Here is a 21,748-nt window from a genome sequence, read left to right as displayed (position 1 = left end):
TCCAAATTAAAACAATATATTTATTAGGTCTGATGATCAGTGGATCACAAACATAAAAGGGGGATGCAATCACACACATTATATAGTTTAGTCCTTTCATTTTATATCTGAGAAAACTGAGGGTTACTGAAATAACTGGCTTGCCTTCACAGGTATTGAACATTAGAGGGATAATTTGAACCCAGATCTCATGATTGTAGAGTCAGTAAGCTTTCTCCTTTACCTCTCTGCCTCCATGTGACTGTGAGATCACACTTTGCAATTCCACAGGACATGATGCAAGATATTTTTGCTTTGAGAACAGTCGTGAATTGGGAAAAGATGTCCTGATTCTTTTTATTTGTTTGATTTAATGGTTTTAAACATCCAGACAATGAAAACATTTAAAAAACTATTCAATGTGTGCATTAATCTCTTCGGATCTACAGGATGTAAGGGATGGTGGCCGAAAAGATTACAGTCTAGCAGGCTTTGTGTTATTTTGGCAAATTTATAGTCACGTGTGTACTGTTTTATTTTGTTTTATTTTGCGTGTGTGTGTGTTTGTGTGTGTGTGTGTGTGTGTTTGTGTTTAAAGCTTCATTAAGAAACAGGATCCAAGGTTACTATTGATTTTTTTCTGACTGTGCCCATGTGGACAAAGAAAAATAAACTCAAGGCAATGATCCAAAAAATTCAGGTCAAAAATTCCTTATTCCAATCATTTGACCAGATAAAAATCAGGGACTAGTTAACCTTCCACTTCACTTGGCCCCTAGAGATTCATTTCCATCATTTTTTTTATGGAGTTCTACACAATTTCCCGCTCAGGGAATAACCATTTTTTTCTTTTGTGCTACTTGTGTGTATTGCTAGAGCAAAGGTATCCATTGGATTATCTTCTTAGTCAATAATATGGAACTCATCCCCAGTGTATATTTGAGTTCAGTGTTTAATGTAATACTACAGCGGCCCCCTAACCTTCACTAAAGTATAAAGGACACATTCACCACTAAGAGAACACAAATAGCTGCCAAGGATACAAAACAGATAACATTAAAGACCATCTGTGGAATGGCCCTTCACAAGTGGAATCTCCTGTGTTTGTTCTCTAGTCAGTGTTTTTATCTGAAAGGTCTATCACATGGAATATAATCATCATATATTTTGGCTTAGGAATGTAAAAATATCCTTACAAGCTCTCTCAGGAGATTGACCTAAATACACATGTGCTTACACATAAAAATAGTATATTTATACACATATAAACACAGTATGATACATGCAAGCATACTTATGTTTATATACATGTACACATACACATTGGTGTAAAAGTATTCATACATGTGAAACTATGTGTGCATTTGCATATAATTATTAATTTAACACATGACATGTTATAACTAAGTCAGAAATAGAACTTTGTTCTAGATGTTTAGACTATTTTTATGTATTAATCAATAATGTTAAAATTGCTTTTGTGTGTAATTTAGAAAAAATTACAGAAAAATAAGAAGTTGTAAAAGAGAGTATGTTTCATGAGTTTAGGACATAAAATGAAATTCTGTAGAATTTCAGTTGTCTAAAAAACAACCACATCTATGGGAATTAATGAGACTTCACAGAGTTCTCTGATGTGCTGGAATTTATATAAATGTGTTAAAAATGAAAGTTAAAGCATGAAACCAAAGGTTTTGGTTATTGTTTTGGTCATGTCCAACTAAAATCCATTTGGGGCTTCTTGGCAAAGACACTGAACTACTTTTCCGTTTCCTTCTTCAACTCATATTACAGATGAGGAAACTGAGTCAAGCATTGTTGAGTGACTAGTCAGTAGTCACAATACTAGTAAGTGTCTGAAGTTAAATTTTGAACTCAGGAAAGAAAGTCTTTCTCACTTCAGGTCTAGCACTCTAGCCACTGCCATTTAGCTGCCCTATAAAAAAGCCAGTGTTCAAACACGAGACTTCTCATTATGCATCCAATTATTTTTCTTCCAGATCATAAATGCAATGCTCAGTAGGAATCAAGATGAATTTACTGAAAAGAAATCATATCAAAGTTAAGTCTTTAATTTTTAATTTAGATAACTAAGAGGGAATGGCACAAATAAAATCTCTTTTGATTTACATTTCACATTGTCTATTTCAGGAATAGCTTAATATGTACACTATTCTAAAACTCTATAATCAGTCCTCTAAACACAGTAAAGCACAACAGATAACATTCTAGCTCTGTAGTTAGAGGATTTTGGCTTTGAATCCCACCTTTGCTACTTACTACCAATATAACTTTGGGTAATTGCCTTCACCTCTCTGGCCCTATTTCCTAATCTATAAAGTGAGAATGTTGGCAAAGTTAAAAGCTCTCATGTTGTTTCTGTCTCTAACTCATCCTGTGATCTTGATATACATGTAGGAATCAAAGCTCTCAAAGATATGCTTTGGTGTATCACTATTTTTCTTTTCTTTTCTATAAGATTCTTTCAAAGGACTCTCATAGATTTTTGTTTTTCTATCTGATTTCTTTTGCTGTGTAATCTTTGCCAAAGTGGATCTGTTTAAAGTTATTTTGGAACTAGGGCATTGTTTTCCAGGAAACCAGCTTTTAGCCTTTTTACTTATGTATGTACTCTCTCTAGTTCTGTTTTCTCCATACATCAGACTTGTGCTGCTGGCACAGAGTGTTTTGTCTATGAAACAGAGTAGTATGTGTCATCCTAGTCTGCAGAGCCTGCAACTTTGTAGACCCGTAACCCACTGTTCTGTATTTTGTCTTCATTCAGAATCATGCTTACTCATTATCAGCAGGAAAATTGTGCAATACATGTCCTGAAAAACAATACTAAAGTCAAGGACAAAGTTTAATTTTCAAAGGAAAAATCCTATCATCCAGGGGACCCTCTGAAGGGAAGTTGTTTTGAAGCTAAAAAAAAATGCCCTGCTTATGTTCAAGAGACAACATAGGGGAATGATGCAAACATTTGCAAAATGCTAGTTTTATTTTCCATCATCTCCTGATGGTGTGATTCAGAAAGACCTTTACCTCACTTGGGCAATTTGGTTTCCAAATGCAAACTTGTTTAAAGGTTAGGCAGAGAAATAACTGGGGTTCATTTCTACCTTCTGATCATATATATTGTACAATAAGAAAGGTATAGCCTAAATCCATTTGAACCATACTTAGAAAAAAGTCTAACTGTAGATATTATTCTTCTGAGTAAGTTCTGATGAAAGGATAGACATATGCATTGACAGCTGGTGATCAGGTTTGATCACCTGGCAACATTCTTTACCTCTCTAAACCACAGTTTCCTCATCTATAAAATAAGGATTTTATATTCAAGTGAGCAGGAGCTAAGTCCATCTCATTTACTCTGGAATCTTCCTTGTGCCCAACATAGAGAATTACTTATAAATTGTTTATTGCTGTGGAGTGAGCCAGACAGTGCCATTTACTAAGAACATGTTAATGAAAACTTTTCTTGCTGCTTCTACAGTATATAGCAGTGCAAAGAGTAGAAATGAAAGCAATGAGCATTAATTAATTATAGAATTTCAGGTGCAAGTTAAGGAAGATAAGAAATTATGGTGATGGCAGATGGAATTAGAAAGGCAGGAACTGGATATGGGATAAAACAAAAGGGGGAAAAGTCAACAGAAATATAAAGCTGATTGGGTAGAAAATGTTAAAGGGAGGTAAGAGTCAAAGAGAACGCAGACTTTTTTAGCTGGTCGATTATTATAAGAATGATGGCATTTTTAAAAGATAGAGAGATGTTGGGGAAAGTGGCAAGATCTGAGAAAATGGGAGTGGGTAGGACATGAGTTGAGTCCTGGACATGTTGCCCTTAAGATGTCAATAGAAAATTCAGATGAAGTTATCTAGAATAATTGGAAGATTATTGGAATAAACCAGGACATTAGCATTTCAGAAGAGTGGTATTATAATTAAAATGCAGATCTGTGAAATATTGATAATGAGAAAGTCAAGGTAGTGTTTATGGATTATTGTTTAATAGAAGTGGGGTAATGAACAAGAGGATGAAATCATAGAATTTCAAAAGTCGGAAGAGATCTCAAATCATATCTGGTCCAATCTGTTTCTAAAGAAAATCTTCCCTACAGAACATCTGACAAGTGGGTATCCAGACTTTAATTAAAATTTGTCCACAGTGGGGAACTCACCATCTACCAAGATAATCCATTGCCTATTTAGTTAGTTCTAATTATTAAACTTTTTCCCTGACATGTAAACTTAATTTGCCAAATTGAAACATCTACCCATTGTTTCTAGTTTGACTCTCTGAGCCAAACAGAACAAATCCAACCATACCTCTTCTATGTAATATCCTTTCAAATAAAGACAGCTAAAGTGTTCTATCTGAATCTTTATCTTCTGTAAACTGACTGGGAATAATACTATCCCATACTCTTTCAACCAGTCTTTATATCACATGGATTTGAGGACTTCCATCATGTTGTTCCAATGCCTTCCTAATCCATGATTCCCCAAACTAAATGCAAGACTCCAGATGTGATATGACCAAGGCAGAGAAAAAAGGTACTATCACCTTGTCCCTGAAGGAGGTGTTAAAAACATAGAACTACATTTCCCTTTAATATATTCTATTTGATTCAACTTATACTAATCTTTCAAGTCACTCAGTTTTACAGATTTTTCCCTAAACAAACTATGCCTAATCATGACTTTTTCATTTTATATTTGTGAAATTGAATTTCTGAACCCAAGTATAAGACTTTCCATTTATCGCAATTACATTTCATTCTATTAGATTCAACCCAAATACTCTAACCTATCAAGATATTTTAAATCCTGGATCTGTTTTATAATGTGTTAAGGAGTCCACCTTCCTTTGAGTCATCTACAAATGAGAAGATAATCCCAGTAAATGATCTAATCTGGGGAAGAGCTTTTGTTTTAGGATAAGGGGGATCTGATCATGCTTGTAGACAGAAGGAAAATAACCAGCAATGAGAAAAAGACTGAACACAGTTGAAAAAGGATAATTACCAGAGAAAAGTGCCACAGGAAGGGTTAGAAACAAGGGTACAAGTGGAAGTTGTATTCTTGGTAAGGAAGACAACTACTTCATTCCCTAAACTAATGGAAAGGTGAGCAAAGATAAAGCCATAGAACATTTTTGAATCATGGAGGATGGAAAATGAAAGTGATGACAGTGGACCTCCACCTTCTTACTTTGTGAACTGCATCTTAATATTACTTTTTTTCTCAAGTGCTCTATGTTCCAGTTCCCCCCCCCATGTTCTCAGAGATTTCTTACCGTCATCTTTTTTATTCATGTCATTCTATGTCTTCCTAGAGACATTATCTGCAGTCTCTTCTAGAAGAGAATAAATGCGTGATTCCTCAGTCATAAGTAATTGATGGAATAATTCATTCCTGAAACTAAGGCTTGACATGGGTAATGATGAGACTGCTATTTGATACACCTCTTTAATTCATACTCCTCCATGATTCCCATCATTTTCCTTCTTTCATACTGGTGCCAGATTAGCCCATGCTTTTAGATATTGATCTAGCTATGTCTCTCAATCTGCTCAAGTATCAGCAGTGGCTCCCTACTGCCTACTGAATAAAGTTAAAGAGTGATTTTGTCTGACGTTCAATACCTTACAGCATTTGGCACCACCTTGGTTTTAAACCTTATTTTCAGTTACTCTTTTGAAAGTCTATACGTCAGTCAATGTGAAATACCCTCTATCTTCTGTGAATGTACCCTGGGCTTTCTAGTTCCTGTGTCTTTGCATATACTAAGTATAGAATATATTTCCCTCCCCTCACTGACCACTGAACTCCTATCTATCCATCAACAACTTTGCTCAAACACCACCTCCTAGATGTATTCAGCTAAAACATTGTTTTTCAAGTATCATCTTAGGCACTAGGTATATGAAAACAATTATGAAATAGTCCCTGCTCTTCAAGAATTTCACAAATTACCGTTTTCTGGGTTCTGCTTGGGTCCAGAGTCCAAACACTTAGAGTACTGACTGAAGTTGCAAAGAAGAAAATATTAATGAAAGAAGGGGAAAAAATAACAATTGGAGGTATCCAAAAGTGAATTGGGTTACTTTAAGAGGTAATGAATTCTCCTTCACTAAAGGTCTTTAAACAAAGTCTTGGTAATCTGTTGGGTAGGGTACGAAGGGGAATTCTTCAGATACAAGTTAAGATGGATGACCTCTGAGATCTCTTCTAAATTCTGAGATTCAATGATTCAATGAAATCCCATCGCCTGCTCCGAGATGTCCACCTAGTTCTGTGGAATCAGAAATGAACATTCTTTTCTCACATTACATATGGTACTTTTATCTTGCTAACATTGTATAGTTTTATTTATTTTCTATTTATTGGATTTCTCTCATGAAGTTTAAATTCCATGGACAAAGATCCATGTATTAAGTATATTTATATCCCTATTTCTTACTGTGCCTGACTTGATTCTTTGTTTTTGTTTTTAATTATTTTTATTAATTTTGTCAAATATTTTCCTATTACATGTAAAGCAAATTTAATGAATATTTAATTTTTCATTTTTCATTCCAAATTCTCTCCTTCCCTTCTATCATTCACTGCTCTTAAGAAGGTGAACACAATTTCAGGTGTTCATGTGAAGTCATGCCAAACACATATCTATATTAGACATGCTACAGAGAAAATACATACAAAATAGAACAATAAAAATGAAGTTTATTTTTTTAAATGTAAACTTCAATCTACATTCAGAGTTTGTCAGTTCTCTCTCTAGAAGTGGACAGCATTTTTCATCTTGGGTCCTACAAAATTGTCTTGGATCATTGTCTTATTTAAAGTAGCTAAATCTTTCACATTGCTATCACTGTTCATTGTTTTCCTCGTTCAGTTCACTTTCCTTTGTATCTGTTCATATATGTCTTCCTAGGTTTTTCTGAAACCATACTGCTTGTAATTTTTTATTCATCACAATCATATACTACAACTTTTCCAGCTATTTTCCAATTGATAGAAATTACCTCAATTTCTAAATCTTTGCCCCACAAATAGAGGTGATATAAATATTTTTTGTATAAATAGGTCCTTTTCCCTTTTCCTTGATCTCTTTGGCATATAGATCTAATGGCATTGGTGGGCCATTAGTTATACATAGTTTTTGGTATTTCCAAATTGTTCTTTAAATTGGTTGAAATTAGGTTAATTTCCAATTCCACCAATAGAGTTTGAAGGTCTCGAATTTGGGGACCTCTAGTATTTGTCATTCTTGTGTATGTGTCATGTTAGATAATTTGATATGTATGAAATGGTACTTAAGAGTTAGTTTAATTTCCATTTCTAATCAAAATTTATTTAGAGCATTTTTCATTTGACAATTAATAGCTTTGATTTCTTCTTCTGAAAACTGCCTGTTCATGCCTTTTTGTACACTTAATTGAATGAGGAATGACCCTTACTATTATTTATTTGAGAATTCATATCAAAGAGATGGTGCATTTTTTCAGATTTTCCTATTTTCCTTTTAATTTTGACTGCTTTGCAGAAGTTTTTAATTGCAATAAAAATTGTCTATTTGATTTCTTTGAATCTCCTCTGTTTCTTTTTTGGTTATTAACTCTTCCCTCATCCTTAGATTGAAAGGTTAATTTCCCCATGTTTTTTAATTTATGATATCACCTTTATGTATAAATTATCTGTTCACTTTAATCTGAACTTGGTATAAGGTGCAAAATGTTGGTCTATGCCTAGGTTTTACCAAACTTCTTTTCAGTTTTCCCAGAAAGTTTTAAGTGATGAATACTTACTTTAAAAGCTTGGATGTTTGGGTTTATCAAATAATAGGTAATTATTATCAATTACTACTGTAAATTGCTTACCTAACCTATTCCACTGAATATTTCTTAACCAATACCAGACTCTTTTGATGATTACTGTTTTGTAAACTTCCTTTGAATTTTTACCTTGATTCTCTTGATATTTTTAACTTGTACTTCCAGATGAATTTTGTTATTATTTTTCTACCTCAATAAAACAATTCTTTGGTAATTTGATTGGTGTGGCACTGAATAAATAAGTTAACTGATACTGTATTTTAATTACTATTATATTAGCTTGATCTGCCCAAGTGCAATTGAAATTTCTGCAGATGTTTAATTCTGTCTTCATTTGTGTGAAAAGTGTTTGATAATTTTTCCTTAAATAATCCCTAGATTTATTTTGACAGGTTTTATTTTAATTGTGTGTAGTTATTTAAAAATTGAATATCTCTTTCTGTTGAGTTTTGTTGGAAGTATCTAGAAATACTCATGAGTTATGTAGGTTTATTTAATATCCTGCAACTCTGCTGAAGCTGTTAATTATTTCAACCAGGTTTGTAACTGATTCTCTAGGATTCTCAACATATGTCATTCTATTAACTGCAAAGAGTAATAGTTTTTTCCAGCATTGCTTACTTTTACTATTTCAATTTCTTTTTCTTGTCTTATTGCTGTAGGTAGTATTTCAGAACAATTATTAAATAATATTGGATGGTAATGGACATCCTTTCTTCACTCCTGATCTTAATGAGATTTCAAGTTTATCCTCAGTGTTTGATTTTGATAATGTTTGATTTTGGTTTTAGATAGAAAATGACAGAGCATTTTAAGAAAGGTTCCATTGACTCCTATGCTTCCTATATTTTTAGTAGGAATGGGTGTTGTATTTTGCTGGACTTTTTTTTTTTAGGTTTTTGCTAGGCAAACGGGGTTAAGTGGCTTGCCCAAGGCCACACAGCTAGGTAATTATTAAGTGTTTGAGACCAGATTTGAACCCTGGTACTACTGACTCCAGGGCCGGCGCTTTATCCACTGGGCCACCTAGCCGCCCCTCCACTGCGTCACCTAGGCGCCCCTGAAGACTTTTTCTGTATCTATTGATATAATCATATGATTTTTATTGTTTTTGCTATTGATATGGTCAATTATACTGACAGTTTTCCTGATATTGAACCTGGTATCAACTCTACCTGGTCATAGTGTATGATCTGTACGATATATTTTCATAATCTCCTCGCTAGTATTTTGCTTAATTTTTTTTGCATTGATATTAAGGGAATTGACCTATGGTTTTCTTTCAAGAACTGATATCAAAACCATTTTATGTGTTATAAAAGGAATTTCATAGAATTCCTTCTTTACTGATGTTTTCAAATAGTTTATATAGTATTGGGATTAAATGTTTCTTAAATTTTGGTAGAATTTACGTTTGAACCATTTGATTCTGGGGATTTTTTTCTCAGTGAACTCACTGATCACTTCTTCAATTTCTTTTTCTAAAACAGATTTAAGTATTCTTATCTTTTCTGTTAATTTGGATACTTTGTATTTTTTGGTAAAAAAAAATATCAGTTTCATTTAGATTACCAATTTAATGGAAATTTAATTGGGAAAAGTAAGTCCTAATTATAACTTTAATTTCATCTTCATTGGTAGTGTTATTCCCTTTTCTTTGTGATACTAGTATTTTAGTTTTCATCATTCTTATTTTAAATAAAATTAAAAAATGATTTATGCATTTTATTGTTTTATTCATAAAACAAATTCCTATATTTATTACTTCATTTTAAATTTAAATTTTTTAATTATTCCTTTGATTATCAGTAATTTCATTTTTCCATTGGAATAATTCACATTTTCTTCTATTTTTTCATTCATTTGATTTTGTTTTATTGGGTGGAGACATTAACTTCTTTGTATCCAATTGTAATTTTTTTTATTTTTTATTCTCATTTTGTACAAATGTTTTTTTTACATTAATAAAATATTCTTGTTTACAAGTAAACAAAATACCCCTTCCCCCTCCAATGAATATAGATAGACTTGCTTGGGCGAAAAAAGTAAAGGGGAGAGAAAAAAAAATAGTAATAATTGTAGGTATGGCCAGGTGGCACAATGGACGAAGCACCATCCCTGGAGCCACGAGCACCCAAGCCCATATCCAGCCTTGTAAACCCAACAATCACCCAGCCATGTGACATGCAAGCCACCCGATCCCCACTGCCCTGTAAAAAACAAAAAGAAGAAAAAAAAAGACTCAAAATAAAATAAAATAGTAATAATAGTAGGGGTGGCTGGGTGGCGGACAGAGCATTGGCCCTTGAGCCAGGAGCACCTGGGTCCAAATCCGGCCCCAGACACCCAAAGATCACCCTGCTATGTGGCCCCAGGCAGGCCACCCAGCCCCACTTGCCCTGCACCCTCCCTCAAATAATAATAACAAAAAATGTGCTTCAGTCTTTGTTCCAACACCAATAACTCTGTCACGGGTGGATCACATTCTTTATAATAAGTCCATCACAAAAGTTACTTCCATATTTTTCCAACGTTGCCATTGCTGATCGCAGCTCCCTCCTTTCTTATTTCTCCACTACCATGTACTATATTTTCTCTCTCCTTTCACTCTGACTCTGCTGTAGGGTCACTGAGTGGTGCATCAGACAGATCCCTGGTCCTGGGGTCAAGAAGACCTGAGCCACCATACCACCCCTTAGGCCCAGAATCCACCTGGCCCCATGGTCCTGGGCAGGCCATCCAATCCCAGCCCCTTGGAAGAAGTAAAAAAGAAAATGTGTTATAACTGACCACTCTCCCCACATGGTCCATCCTCTCCTCCTTTATTCACATCCCCACTCCTTCCCCCTGCTCCCCCCTCCTTCTTACTCCAGATGCCTATATCCCATTGAGTATATTTGCTGTTTCCTCTCCTAGCCACCTCTGATGAGAGCAAAGGTTCCTTCATTCCCCCTTGCCTCCCCCCTTCCATATCATTGCAATAGCTCACTGTAATAAAAAAAAATCTTATTATGTGAAATATCTTGGACTATTCCCCCTCTCCTTTTTCTTTCTCCCATTCCATTTCCCTTTTTTTCCTATTGACTCCATTTTTACACCATATTTTATCTTCGAATTCAGCTTTCTCCTGTGCTTCAACTATAAAAGCTCCTTCTACCTGCTCTATTAACTGAGAAGGTTCGTATGAGTATTATCAGTGTCATTTCTCTATGCAGGAATACATGCAGTTCATCCTCATTAAGTCCCTCATATTTTCCCCCTCTCCTCCAATCTTCGTATTTCACCTGAGTCCTGTATCTGAAGATCAAACCTTCTGTTCAGCTCTGGACATTCCAAAAGGAACCTTTGAAATTCCCCTGGTTCATTGAAAGTCCATCTTTTTCCCTGGAAGAGGACACTCAGCCTTGCTGGGTAGTTCATTCTTGGCTGCATTCTAAGCTCTTTTGCCTTCCGGTATATTGTATTCCAAGTCCTATGAGCTTCCAATGTAGTTGCTGCTAAGTCCTGTGTCATCCTGACTGCAGCTCCATGATATTTGAACTGTGTCCTTCTGGCTGCTTGTAATATTTTCTCTTTGACTTGGGAGTACTGGAACTTGGCTATAATACTCCTAGGGGTGGGTTTTTTTAGGATTTCTTTCTCAGGGGGATCGATGGGTTCTCTCCATTTCTATTTTGCCCTCTGCTTCTAGAATATCAGGGCAATTTTCCTGTAGTAATTCTTTGAAAATGATGTCAAGGCTCTTTTCCTGATCATGACTTTCAGATATTCCAATAATTTTTAAATTATCTTTCCTAAGTCTGTTTTCCATATCAGTTGCTTTTTCAATGAGATATTTCACGTTTTCTTCTAATTTTTCATTTTATTGGTTTTGAAGTATTGATTCCTGATGTCTGGTAAATTCATCAATCTTCCTGAATTCTATTCTTTGTCTGAAGGATTTGTTCTCAGAGAAAAAAATTTTCTTATCTCTTTTTCCATCTGGCCAATTTTGCTTTTTAAAGCATTATTCTCCTCAATAATTTTTTGAACGGTTTTATCCATTTGACCTAAGCTGGTTTTTAGCGCTATTTTCTTCAGCATTTTTTTGGATTTCCTTGACTAAGCTGCTTACTTCAATTTTCATGTTTTTCCTGCATCTCTCTCCTTTCTTTTTCCCAGTTTTTTTTCCAACTCCCTCATTTGATTTTCAAAGTATTTTTTGACCTCTGTCATAGCCTGAGCCCAATTTCTGTTTTTCTTGGAGTCTTTAGATGCAGGAGCTTATGCTTCCTCATCTTTAGACTGACTATTTTGATCCTTCTTGGGCTCATTTGCAAAATATTTCTCAATAGTCTTCCTCTTATTTCTCTGCTTGCTCATTTTCCCAGCCTGGGCCTGGTTTTGGGGTGCTTCCTGAGCTTTTGGGACACTCCCACAAGGGTCTCAGTGTGTGAGGCTCTGTCCTCCCTCCTGGTCTGTGAATGACCATAAGCGCACCCCCTCTGCCACGGGCCAAGGTGGGAGGGCCCTGTTGTTCTATGGGGGGGCTAGACTGGGCTCAGGATCTGAATGTGGTCAGAGCCCCACAGTCCTGTTCCAGGGGCAGAGGACAGAGTTCTGCAGTCTCTCTTCATTCCCCTCCCTCAGCTCAATGGGCTCATGCCCTGGGGGCTCCTGCTTACCACCTGCTTCTGTTTCTGGGTCTGGGCTGCTGAAAGACCAAGCTGCTCACTGTGTGCCCTGAGGGCTGGGTTCCATGTGCTTGCTCTGGCAGAGGTCCCCTGCTGTTAACCCACTTTGTGCCCGGTGCTCCCCGGGGTGCAGCTCAGGAGACGCCCCCGCTGCTGTGAGCTGAGACTCCCAGTGCCCTGGGGCTGCCTCCAGGAGGCTGAAGTTCTTTGGCTCTGGCGGGCCACCCCTCTGGCAGGCTGCCCCTCCGACCCTGGGGAGCAGAGCCTTTCTGCTCTTTTCCAGGTTACCTTGAGTAGGAGAACTGCCTCACTGGGTCCCTTTGTGGGTTCTGCCTCTCGAAAGTTTAGTTAGAGTCCTTAGTTTCACGTTTTATCAGAGAGCTCCTAAGACTGGATCCCTTCATGTCACCATCTCCCAATTGTAATTTTTAAAGAATTATTTTTCTTGAGTATTTTTATTTCCTTTTCCATTTGTCCCATACTACTCTTTTAGAATTCTTCCCTTCAGAGCATTTTTGTGTCTCCTTTTTCCTTTGATCTATTCTGGGTTTTGAGTTGTCATTTTCTTCAGTATTTTTAAATGTATCCTTTGACAAGTTGTTGATTATCTTTTCTTGTTTTTCTTGCATCACTCTCATTTCTTTTCCTATTTTTTCCTCTACTTTTTGTATTTGACTTTTAAAAAATCCTTTGTGAGCTCTTTCAGAGGCATTCTTTTGGGATCTGAGTTCTATTCACATTTTTCTTTGAAACTTTGAAATTTTGAATCTAATAGTTTTGACTTTGTTGTCTTCTAAACAAAACACTTCTTTGTGTTTTAATTTTCTGTCACTATAATAACTTTCAATGGTCAGGGTTTTTTTTGCCGTTTGCTCATTTTTTTCACCTTTTTTCTTGATTTCTAGCTCTTTGTTAAAGTGGAATTCTGCTGGGGGTGGGGCGAGGAGGAGGAGGAGGGGAAACATTGTCCCAAATTTTAAGGTTTTTTTGACCTAAAGGCCCTTGCTGTTGCCATTGATTCAATTACTTGCAAGGTCTGCTCCTGATTTGCTAGAGTTGGGTTTTCATAGTCACAGACTGCACTGGACTGCTCTCAGGTGCAATAAACATTTATTTTATTGATCTTCTACATTTTCTTGGTTTGTCCTTTTGTGATTTCTGCTGTTCCAGAATTAATCTTGAGGTTCTATTTAAAATTCTTGGAGGTAAATTTGGGAGAGCTAAGATGAGTCCTTGCCTTTTTTCCTCCATTTTTCCCCATATATACTTATATTTTAACACAAAGTATTTTTAATTTTTACTTACTTTTCCTTTTTTCACATTATTTTATGTGGCTCACTATTAACAATCTAGCATATCTCACGGTTCAGTAGTTACAATGTATGATAGTATTAATAAGTATTTGTTCAATACTATCTTAAAATTTTTGCAAAACTTATACATGCTCATTTTTTCTCAGTTATTAGTTTACTTAGCAAATCTTTAAGATAGGTAATGAGCCCCCTTCAATCTATTTTACTGAAAAACAGTAAAAAAATTTAATAAATTGAAAAACATTGGCTTTTGGCATCAAACATGATAGGTTTCCAATAAAAAAATGGTTTCCTCATTTTCCTTGAGTTTCCCTTTGCAAAAAAAAAGGAAAAAGACTCTTATCTGAAAGATTATTGTACCTGTATACATATCTCAAAAGACCATTTGGAAGCACTTACACTGCTTGGAAAAATCTATAAATCTGTGCAATAACAACTTAACTTTTTCCTGTTAAATATGCAAATATAGCTAAAACCATTGAAATTCATTAAATTAGTTTAAGTTAAAGAACCTAGCAAAGTGCTATAAAGGTGAATAGCAAGAACAAAGCTCCTCTGCTGTCAAGTGGTTTGTGAAGACAAAGACATTGTTGGTGCTTTCACCTACAAAGCAAGTTTACTATGGGTTCTCTCCAGAAAACCAGACCAAAACATACCACATATTTAACCATGTTTGCTGTTTTTAGTTCCAGGTCTCCCAACTCAGCAATGGATGGAGAAGTTGGAAGATGCAGGTTCAAATTCTTTTTCTGTCATTACATTTCTTGCTATGTGGGCAGATCTATTAACTGTTTTGGACCTCAGTTTTGACGTTATATGGTTTTGTGAAAAATTTCTCATCTTAGGTCTAGTGAAAAAACACAATATTAGCAGGTGAATGGCATCATTTCTGTGACTACTTCTCCAAAACTATATAAGTTCAAAGTGTACACTCATCTGTTCTACATTCTACAGATAGCTCTGTGCATGTGTGTGCATGTGTGTGTGCATGTGTGTGTGCGTGTGTGTGTGTGGTTGTGTGTGTAGAGAGTGGTGAGGGGTGTATGTGTATATATGTGAGGTAGCAAATAAAAAAGTTCTTCCTAAGTGAGAGAGCTAACCTCAGCTTTGATCTGAACATGAGATAGCACATTTATATTTATTACCAATGTGTTGTTACGTGAAGACAGCAATAGAGTGCCAAGCTCAAAAACTAGAACCTGCAATTCCAGAATCTAATGCCCTCAGCTTCAATTGCCCAGAATTGGTTCATGTGGGGCTTTGGACTCTGAAACTGGTTATAACCCCATCTTTACAGGACTCACCTTTGTCCTTCTTTGCCATTGACCTACATGGGCTGGGAACCAATCTTTCCAAATGGCAAGACTTTAAGAGAACTGAAAGTTCAAGTCTGTGATCAGTAAATAAAAACATTTTGAATAGAATTAAAATTTTAAAAAAGCATTGGCAGGACTATAGTAAATGCTATAGAATAAAAATTACTAAGTATATCTCGATATGCTTAAAGGAATTCGACTATTATATCTTTGAGGTGAATATGCCTAATGACATTAATAAACATAAGAATTAGAATAACTATTTCCAAGTGGATAACTAATTACTTTATATGGAAAGTATTGTCCCTCTAAGGACATAGAGCTACTACAAATGACAAAGTTCAGAGCTAGACAACCAGTACATAACTAGAATAGTGACATGATAGAAATGGATTAGGAATGGCTGAGAAGGGGATAAATTTATGACCAAACAAGAATTAGAGCACATTATAAACTGCAAAATAAATAATCTTATACATATATATATATATGTATATGGTTTTTTGCAGAGCAAATGGGGTTAAGTGGCTTGCCCAAAGCCACATAGCTAGATAATTATTAAGTGTCTAAGACCGGATTTGAACCCAGGTACTCCTGACTCCAAGGCTGGTGCTTTATCCACTACTCTACCTAGCCACCCCAAATTTTAGGTATATTAAATTAAAAAAGTTTTTGTACTAATAAAATCAATGCTGCCAAAATTAGAAGGAAAGCAGAAAGCTGGGAAACAATCTTCACAACTAGCCCTGATAAAGGTCTCATTTCTAAAATATATAGAGAATTGCATCAGATTTATAAGGTTACAAGTCATTCACCAATTAATAAATAGTCAAAGGATATGAAAAGTTTTCAAATGAAGAAATTAAAGCTATATGTAATCATATGAAAAAATATTCCAAATTATTAGTGATTAGAGAAATGAAAATTAAAGCAACAATGAGGTATCTATCACCTCATACCTATCAGATTGGCCAAGATGAGAAAAAAGGGAAAATAATCAATGTGGGAGAGGTTGTGGGAGGATTAGGACATTGATGCAATGCTAGTGGAGTTGTGAACAGATCCAACCTTTCTGGAGGGCAATGTGGAACTATGCCCAAAGAGCAATAAAATTGACTCAGCAATACCAATTCTAGGTCTATATCCAGAAGAAATTGTAAAAAGGGGGGGGGGACCCTCCATTTTCCAAAATATTCAGAGCAGTTCTTTTTGTAGTGGTAAAGAATTGGAAATTGAGGGGATGCCCAACAACTGGGGACTGGCTAAGCAAGTTATAGTACATGAATACTATGTCACACTATTGTTCTATAAGAAACCATAAAGGGTCAGACTCTCGAGAAGCATGAAATGACTTACAAAATCTAATGCTGAATGAAGGGATTAGAACTAAAAGAACAATATACACATTAACAACAGCATTGTGAAATGAACAACCTTGATAGAAGCAGCTCCTCTCAGCAGTTCAGAGACCTAGAACTACAGTAGACCAACTATGGATAATGTTATCCCCATCCAGAGGAAGAAAAACAAAACACACACACACACACACACACACACAGATACACATATAGACACACACACACACACACACACACACACACACACACCCCAAAACTTTCAGAATCTGATGAACACATTATAAAAATTATCTCTTATACATTTCTTTCCCTTAATCCTAATTCCTCATACTGAAAATAATTAATCTGTAAACATTTATCAAAAATATGCATGTACAATGCTAACCTGACTGTTCACCACTGAGGGGAGGGGGTGGGAAGGGACGGTGGAAGGAAATTTTGTAACTTAAAAATATACATGAACATATGGATGAAATAGATAAATAAATATATTTTTAAAAAAGAATAAATAGAAAATGGTGAGTATAGAGAAACCAGTTATGGAGCAGAAAACTATTCTACTCTTCCTACAATAAGGAAGAACTTTTCCCTTCCTTCCAGTAATAAAAGAACATGGTTGGGGTTGGGGGGAAGGGGAATGAATGGCTTAGGAGTAGGGAGGGGGTAAATGGGAGAGATGAATGAGGGTTTTTAAAATAATGTTGAGTTTCAATTTGATATGGTATCTATACCACTCACCAATACCCTCAAAAATTCAATGAAAAAAAATATTTATAATAGCTTTTACAGTCAAAAATTGGAAACCCAGAGTATGCTTTTAAAAAAAATCCTAAAGGGGTAGCTAGGTGGCACAGTGGATAGAGCACCAGTCCTGGAGTCAGGAGTCCCTGAGTTCAAATCAGTCCTCAGACACTTAATAATTACCTAGCTATGCGGTCTTGGGCAAGCAACTTAACCCCATTGCCTTGCAAAAAAAAAAAAATTAAAAAAAAAGAAAATATATTTAGACAGAATACATCAAGCTTCTGTAATATTTAACTCATAAAAAAAATTTAACTCAAAAAAAATCTTTAAACAAATTGTGGATTATGAGTGTAATAGAATGTTATCATGCCATAAGAAGTACAAACTACAAAGTTCTTTATAAACTGATCAAAAAAAGGAGTGAGCAGAAACCAATATATAAAATGATAACAACTTTATAGAGAAAAACAGCTTTGAATGAATTTAGATCCTTAATCATCATAATAATAAACCACACATCTAAAACAATAAAGGTGAAAAATATCACTCACCTTCTGCTAAAGAAGCAATAACTTAAAAGGTAGAAAGAATCATATATTTCTTCAGACATGGCCAGTTTGAGAATTTATCTAGATGAACTGTACATGCATGATAGAGGAATTCTTTCTTTTTTTTATTTGCTCAATGAAAATGGAATAATAGAAGTAAGAATAATAAAATATTAAATAAATAAATAGAAAATAAATAAAAATTAGTATAGGGCATATTAAAATGGGCATATAGATGGCAAGTGGATAGAAAATCAACTCTAGAGTCAGAAAGACTCTTCTTCCTATGTTCAAATCTGGCTTCAAACACTTACTAGCTGTATGACTCTGGGCAAATCATTAAACCTGTTTGCCTCAGTTACTCCTAAGTAAAATGAACTAGAGAAGAAAATGGTAAAATCACTTTACTCTCTTTTGCCAAGAAAAACCAAAGTGGGGTCAAGAAGAATCTAACATGAAATGAAACAACTGAACAACGATAACAAAAATACAATAATACATTAGTAAAAAATGTAAAAGATCACACATAAGGATTATAGGGAACTAGTGTAGATTCTTTAGTATATTTTCTTCTCTATAATAATTTTCATTTGTTTCTATGATAATATATGAAGTTAATATCAATAAAAATGTCTATCTGATTCTTGTCTCTAACAAGTGATTTTTTTTCTCCTCTTGCTTCTGCATTATGTTGTTTGATACAACAAATTTATTGAGACTAGAGATGTCCTGATATATTCTTGATACTTTTAGTTATTTGTTCCTTTCTTTATTCCTAAAATTCTTTTGTATCTACTCCATATACATCTTATAATTATTTATGAACATATTGGTTGCCTAATAAAATAGAAAGCCTTTGAAATTAGCAACTGTTTCTTCTGTTTTTTCTTCCTATGTTCTCTAGCATCTAGCACAGGTCTAGACTATACAGCAAGCATGGAAAAAATTCCTATTAATTAGTCAATCTGTTAATCTCCAAGGTGTAATCTTTAGATATTTGTGTTGTACATTCCCTGTACATGTTTTTATGCACAGGGTAGAGCTACTACACGAGATCAAAGCAGACCACTATCTAAAGTCATATAGGAGGTGATGACTACTAGTTTTTGAAAGTCAGAAAAAAACAGGAAAAGTACTGTCTATTTGCTTTCTATATCTGAGAAACTATACTGCTAATGCTTAATGGATTCAAGAAAATAATAAGACAGAAGAATAACTTAAAAAACTCATTCCTTTCCATTTAATGTCCTTTTTTGCTAGAGAGTCTTACACATGTTTCCATTTCCCATTTTATAGCCTAAGAGTCTGAGGTTTATGGAAGTTAAGGATTTTTAAGTTATTACCCATGGTTTTTTTATAAGATAATATCAGTGTCTAGAAGAGAACTCCGATCTCCAAAATGGACTATATTCAAGTAAGTTCACCCCTCCACTATAATTTATGGAAAAGTGTTGACTTCTAAAGGGGAACATATCCAAAGTGATTGACTTACTCACTGGCTTAATTTCAATCAAGAGTCCTTGACCAAAGGTAAATCATCTTGCTATGTTCTAAATACCTCTACACCCATTAACAGTATATAATTTTAAAATATTCTTAATTTTTTGAAAATATATTTAGGGAGAGGCTACATGGTGCAATGAATAGAGCACTGGACCTGGAGTCAGGGGTACCTGAGTTCAAATCTAGCCTCAGACACTTAATAATTACCTAGCTGTGTGGCCTTGGGCAAGCCACTTAACCCCATTGCCTTGCAAAAAAAAAACCCTAAAAAAACCCCCCCTAAAAATAAGAAAATATATTTAGACAGAATACATCAAGCTTCTGTAACATTTAACTCATAGAAAAAAAGAAGAAAAAGAAAGGATGTTAAAACATTTAACTCATAGCTGTCCTTGAGTGAACTATTTCATTTATAGTGTAATTACAGCATTTTTATCATGTTCTTTTCCCTCAACCTCTGCTTTTTGTATGTTTTATTACATTTCTGTCTTGAGAGTAGATGGAGGCTGTAAAGAAGAAGAGATTCCATTAAAGTAATTTTGGATGTTGGTCCTCTGATTTTGTAAGCGTTGGACTGGAATCCAGAGGGTCTTCTATCCCAACTATAATTGCTATTACTATACCACAATCTGGCAAAAAGTATATTCACTTATCCTCTATGAGTTTCAACTGTCTATCTATGGTGGTTACAACCACAACATCACAGGTCTGTCTATAGAACTTGTATGAAAATCAAATGAAATAATGCACGCAAAGTACTTTGTAAGTCTTTTTAAAATATTGTGGTATGTGAGAAATTTTTCATTATTCCCCATCATTTCATGAGTCATTATGATTGTATGACATTACAGGGACATAAGATCAAGAATGGTAGCTGAAAAGGATCTCTGAATTAATTAAGTTTACTTTTTCATTTTCTAGTTGAGGAAACTGAGACCCAGAGAGCTTGTGCTTTGTCTATATGTACACAGGCAATAAATACCATAGGTAGGAATTGAACCTAGATTCTCTTACTCTTGGGATAGTGCTTTTGATGGTGATGATGACTACAATAATGATGGTGGTGATGATGACAATAATAAGATGAAGAATTTAGTTTTATAATCTTATCTACATAGGAAATTTCCAATGTGAAAAATACTTCTGTCAATGCCAAATGGCAACTGTTAGGGACTTAAAGTCATAAAGATGCCATGGTTGCTAAGAGATTAAATGACTTTTCCAGTGTCACATGAGAAGTACATGAAAGAAGGAAGACGTTCATCCAGGTTTATTGCGCTTCAAGATGACCTTCTGACCACTGTCCTAATGACATCAGCAACAAACTTAACAATAACAACACATTTATATAGGTCTTTAAGGTTTCCCAAGCATTTTCTATGCTTATTTTTATTGCAATTCTAAGAAATAGAGTGAAATTTTTATTACCCCCATTTTACAAATGAGGAAAATAAGACTCTGGGGATTTAGGCAACTTTCTTGTAATCATCCAATTAATAAATATTTAGGGTGGGATTGGAATTGAGTCTGTCACTTTGGTAATTCTGCCAGGTTAGGTTGCTTTAAAAGAAACAATGTCAGAGAGGGGAAGTAATTAGGCCAAGATCCCAGAGCTGGGACTCTAACAGAGATAGAGACCTTAACAACATAATTATTTTAGCCAATCTGATGAGCAACATGGACTTTTATAGAATCCATTTGTCTGAATTAGACATCAGGAGTCATGAGAGAAGATTGAAATGAATGGCTTCATCTTTTTTGCTACTTTGTTCTCTGCAAATTGATTTGGTCAACTTGTTCAGTCATTTCCCAATTGATGGGAATCTCTGTAATTTCCAGTTCTTTACCACCACAAAGAGAGCTGCTATGAACATTTTAGAACATATTAATTCTTTTCCTTTTTTTCTAATCATCTTTGGATGATTAGAACCTAGAGGTGGCCCTGCTGGATCAAAGAGTACAGGTAATTTAATAACTCTTTGGGCATAATTCTAGATTGCTCTCCACAATGGATGAATTAGTTCACAGTTCCATCAACAGTGAATTAGTGTCCCAGTTTTTCCACATCCCTCCAGCATTTGTCACTTTCCTCTTCAAATATTTTAGACAATCTGAGAGGTGTTAAATTATCTCTCAAGGTGATTTTAATTTCTCTAATAATGCTTTAGAGTATTTTTATATGATTATAAATTTTTTTCCTTCATAAAATTACCTGTTTATATCCTTTGATCATTGATCAATTGGGGAATGACTCATTCTTATAGACTTGACAAAGTTCTTTATATATTTGCGATATTGTGACCTTTATCTGAGAAAGGGCCTAAAAAAGCTTCCCAATTTTCTGCTTGCTTTCTAATCTTGACTATGTTCACATCAAATATAAAACCTTTTTAACTTAATGTAATTAAAATTATCTATTTTAAACCTCACATTGCTCTCTATCTCTTACTTATTCATAAATTACTCA

The sequence above is a fragment of the Macrotis lagotis genome, chromosome 8 (genome assembly GCF_037893015.1).
Source record: "Macrotis lagotis isolate mMagLag1 chromosome 8, bilby.v1.9.chrom.fasta, whole genome shotgun sequence".
In the NCBI taxonomy this organism is placed as follows: Eukaryota; Metazoa; Chordata; class Mammalia; order Peramelemorphia; family Peramelidae; genus Macrotis; species Macrotis lagotis.
Note: the sequence above shows the minus strand (reverse complement) of the source record.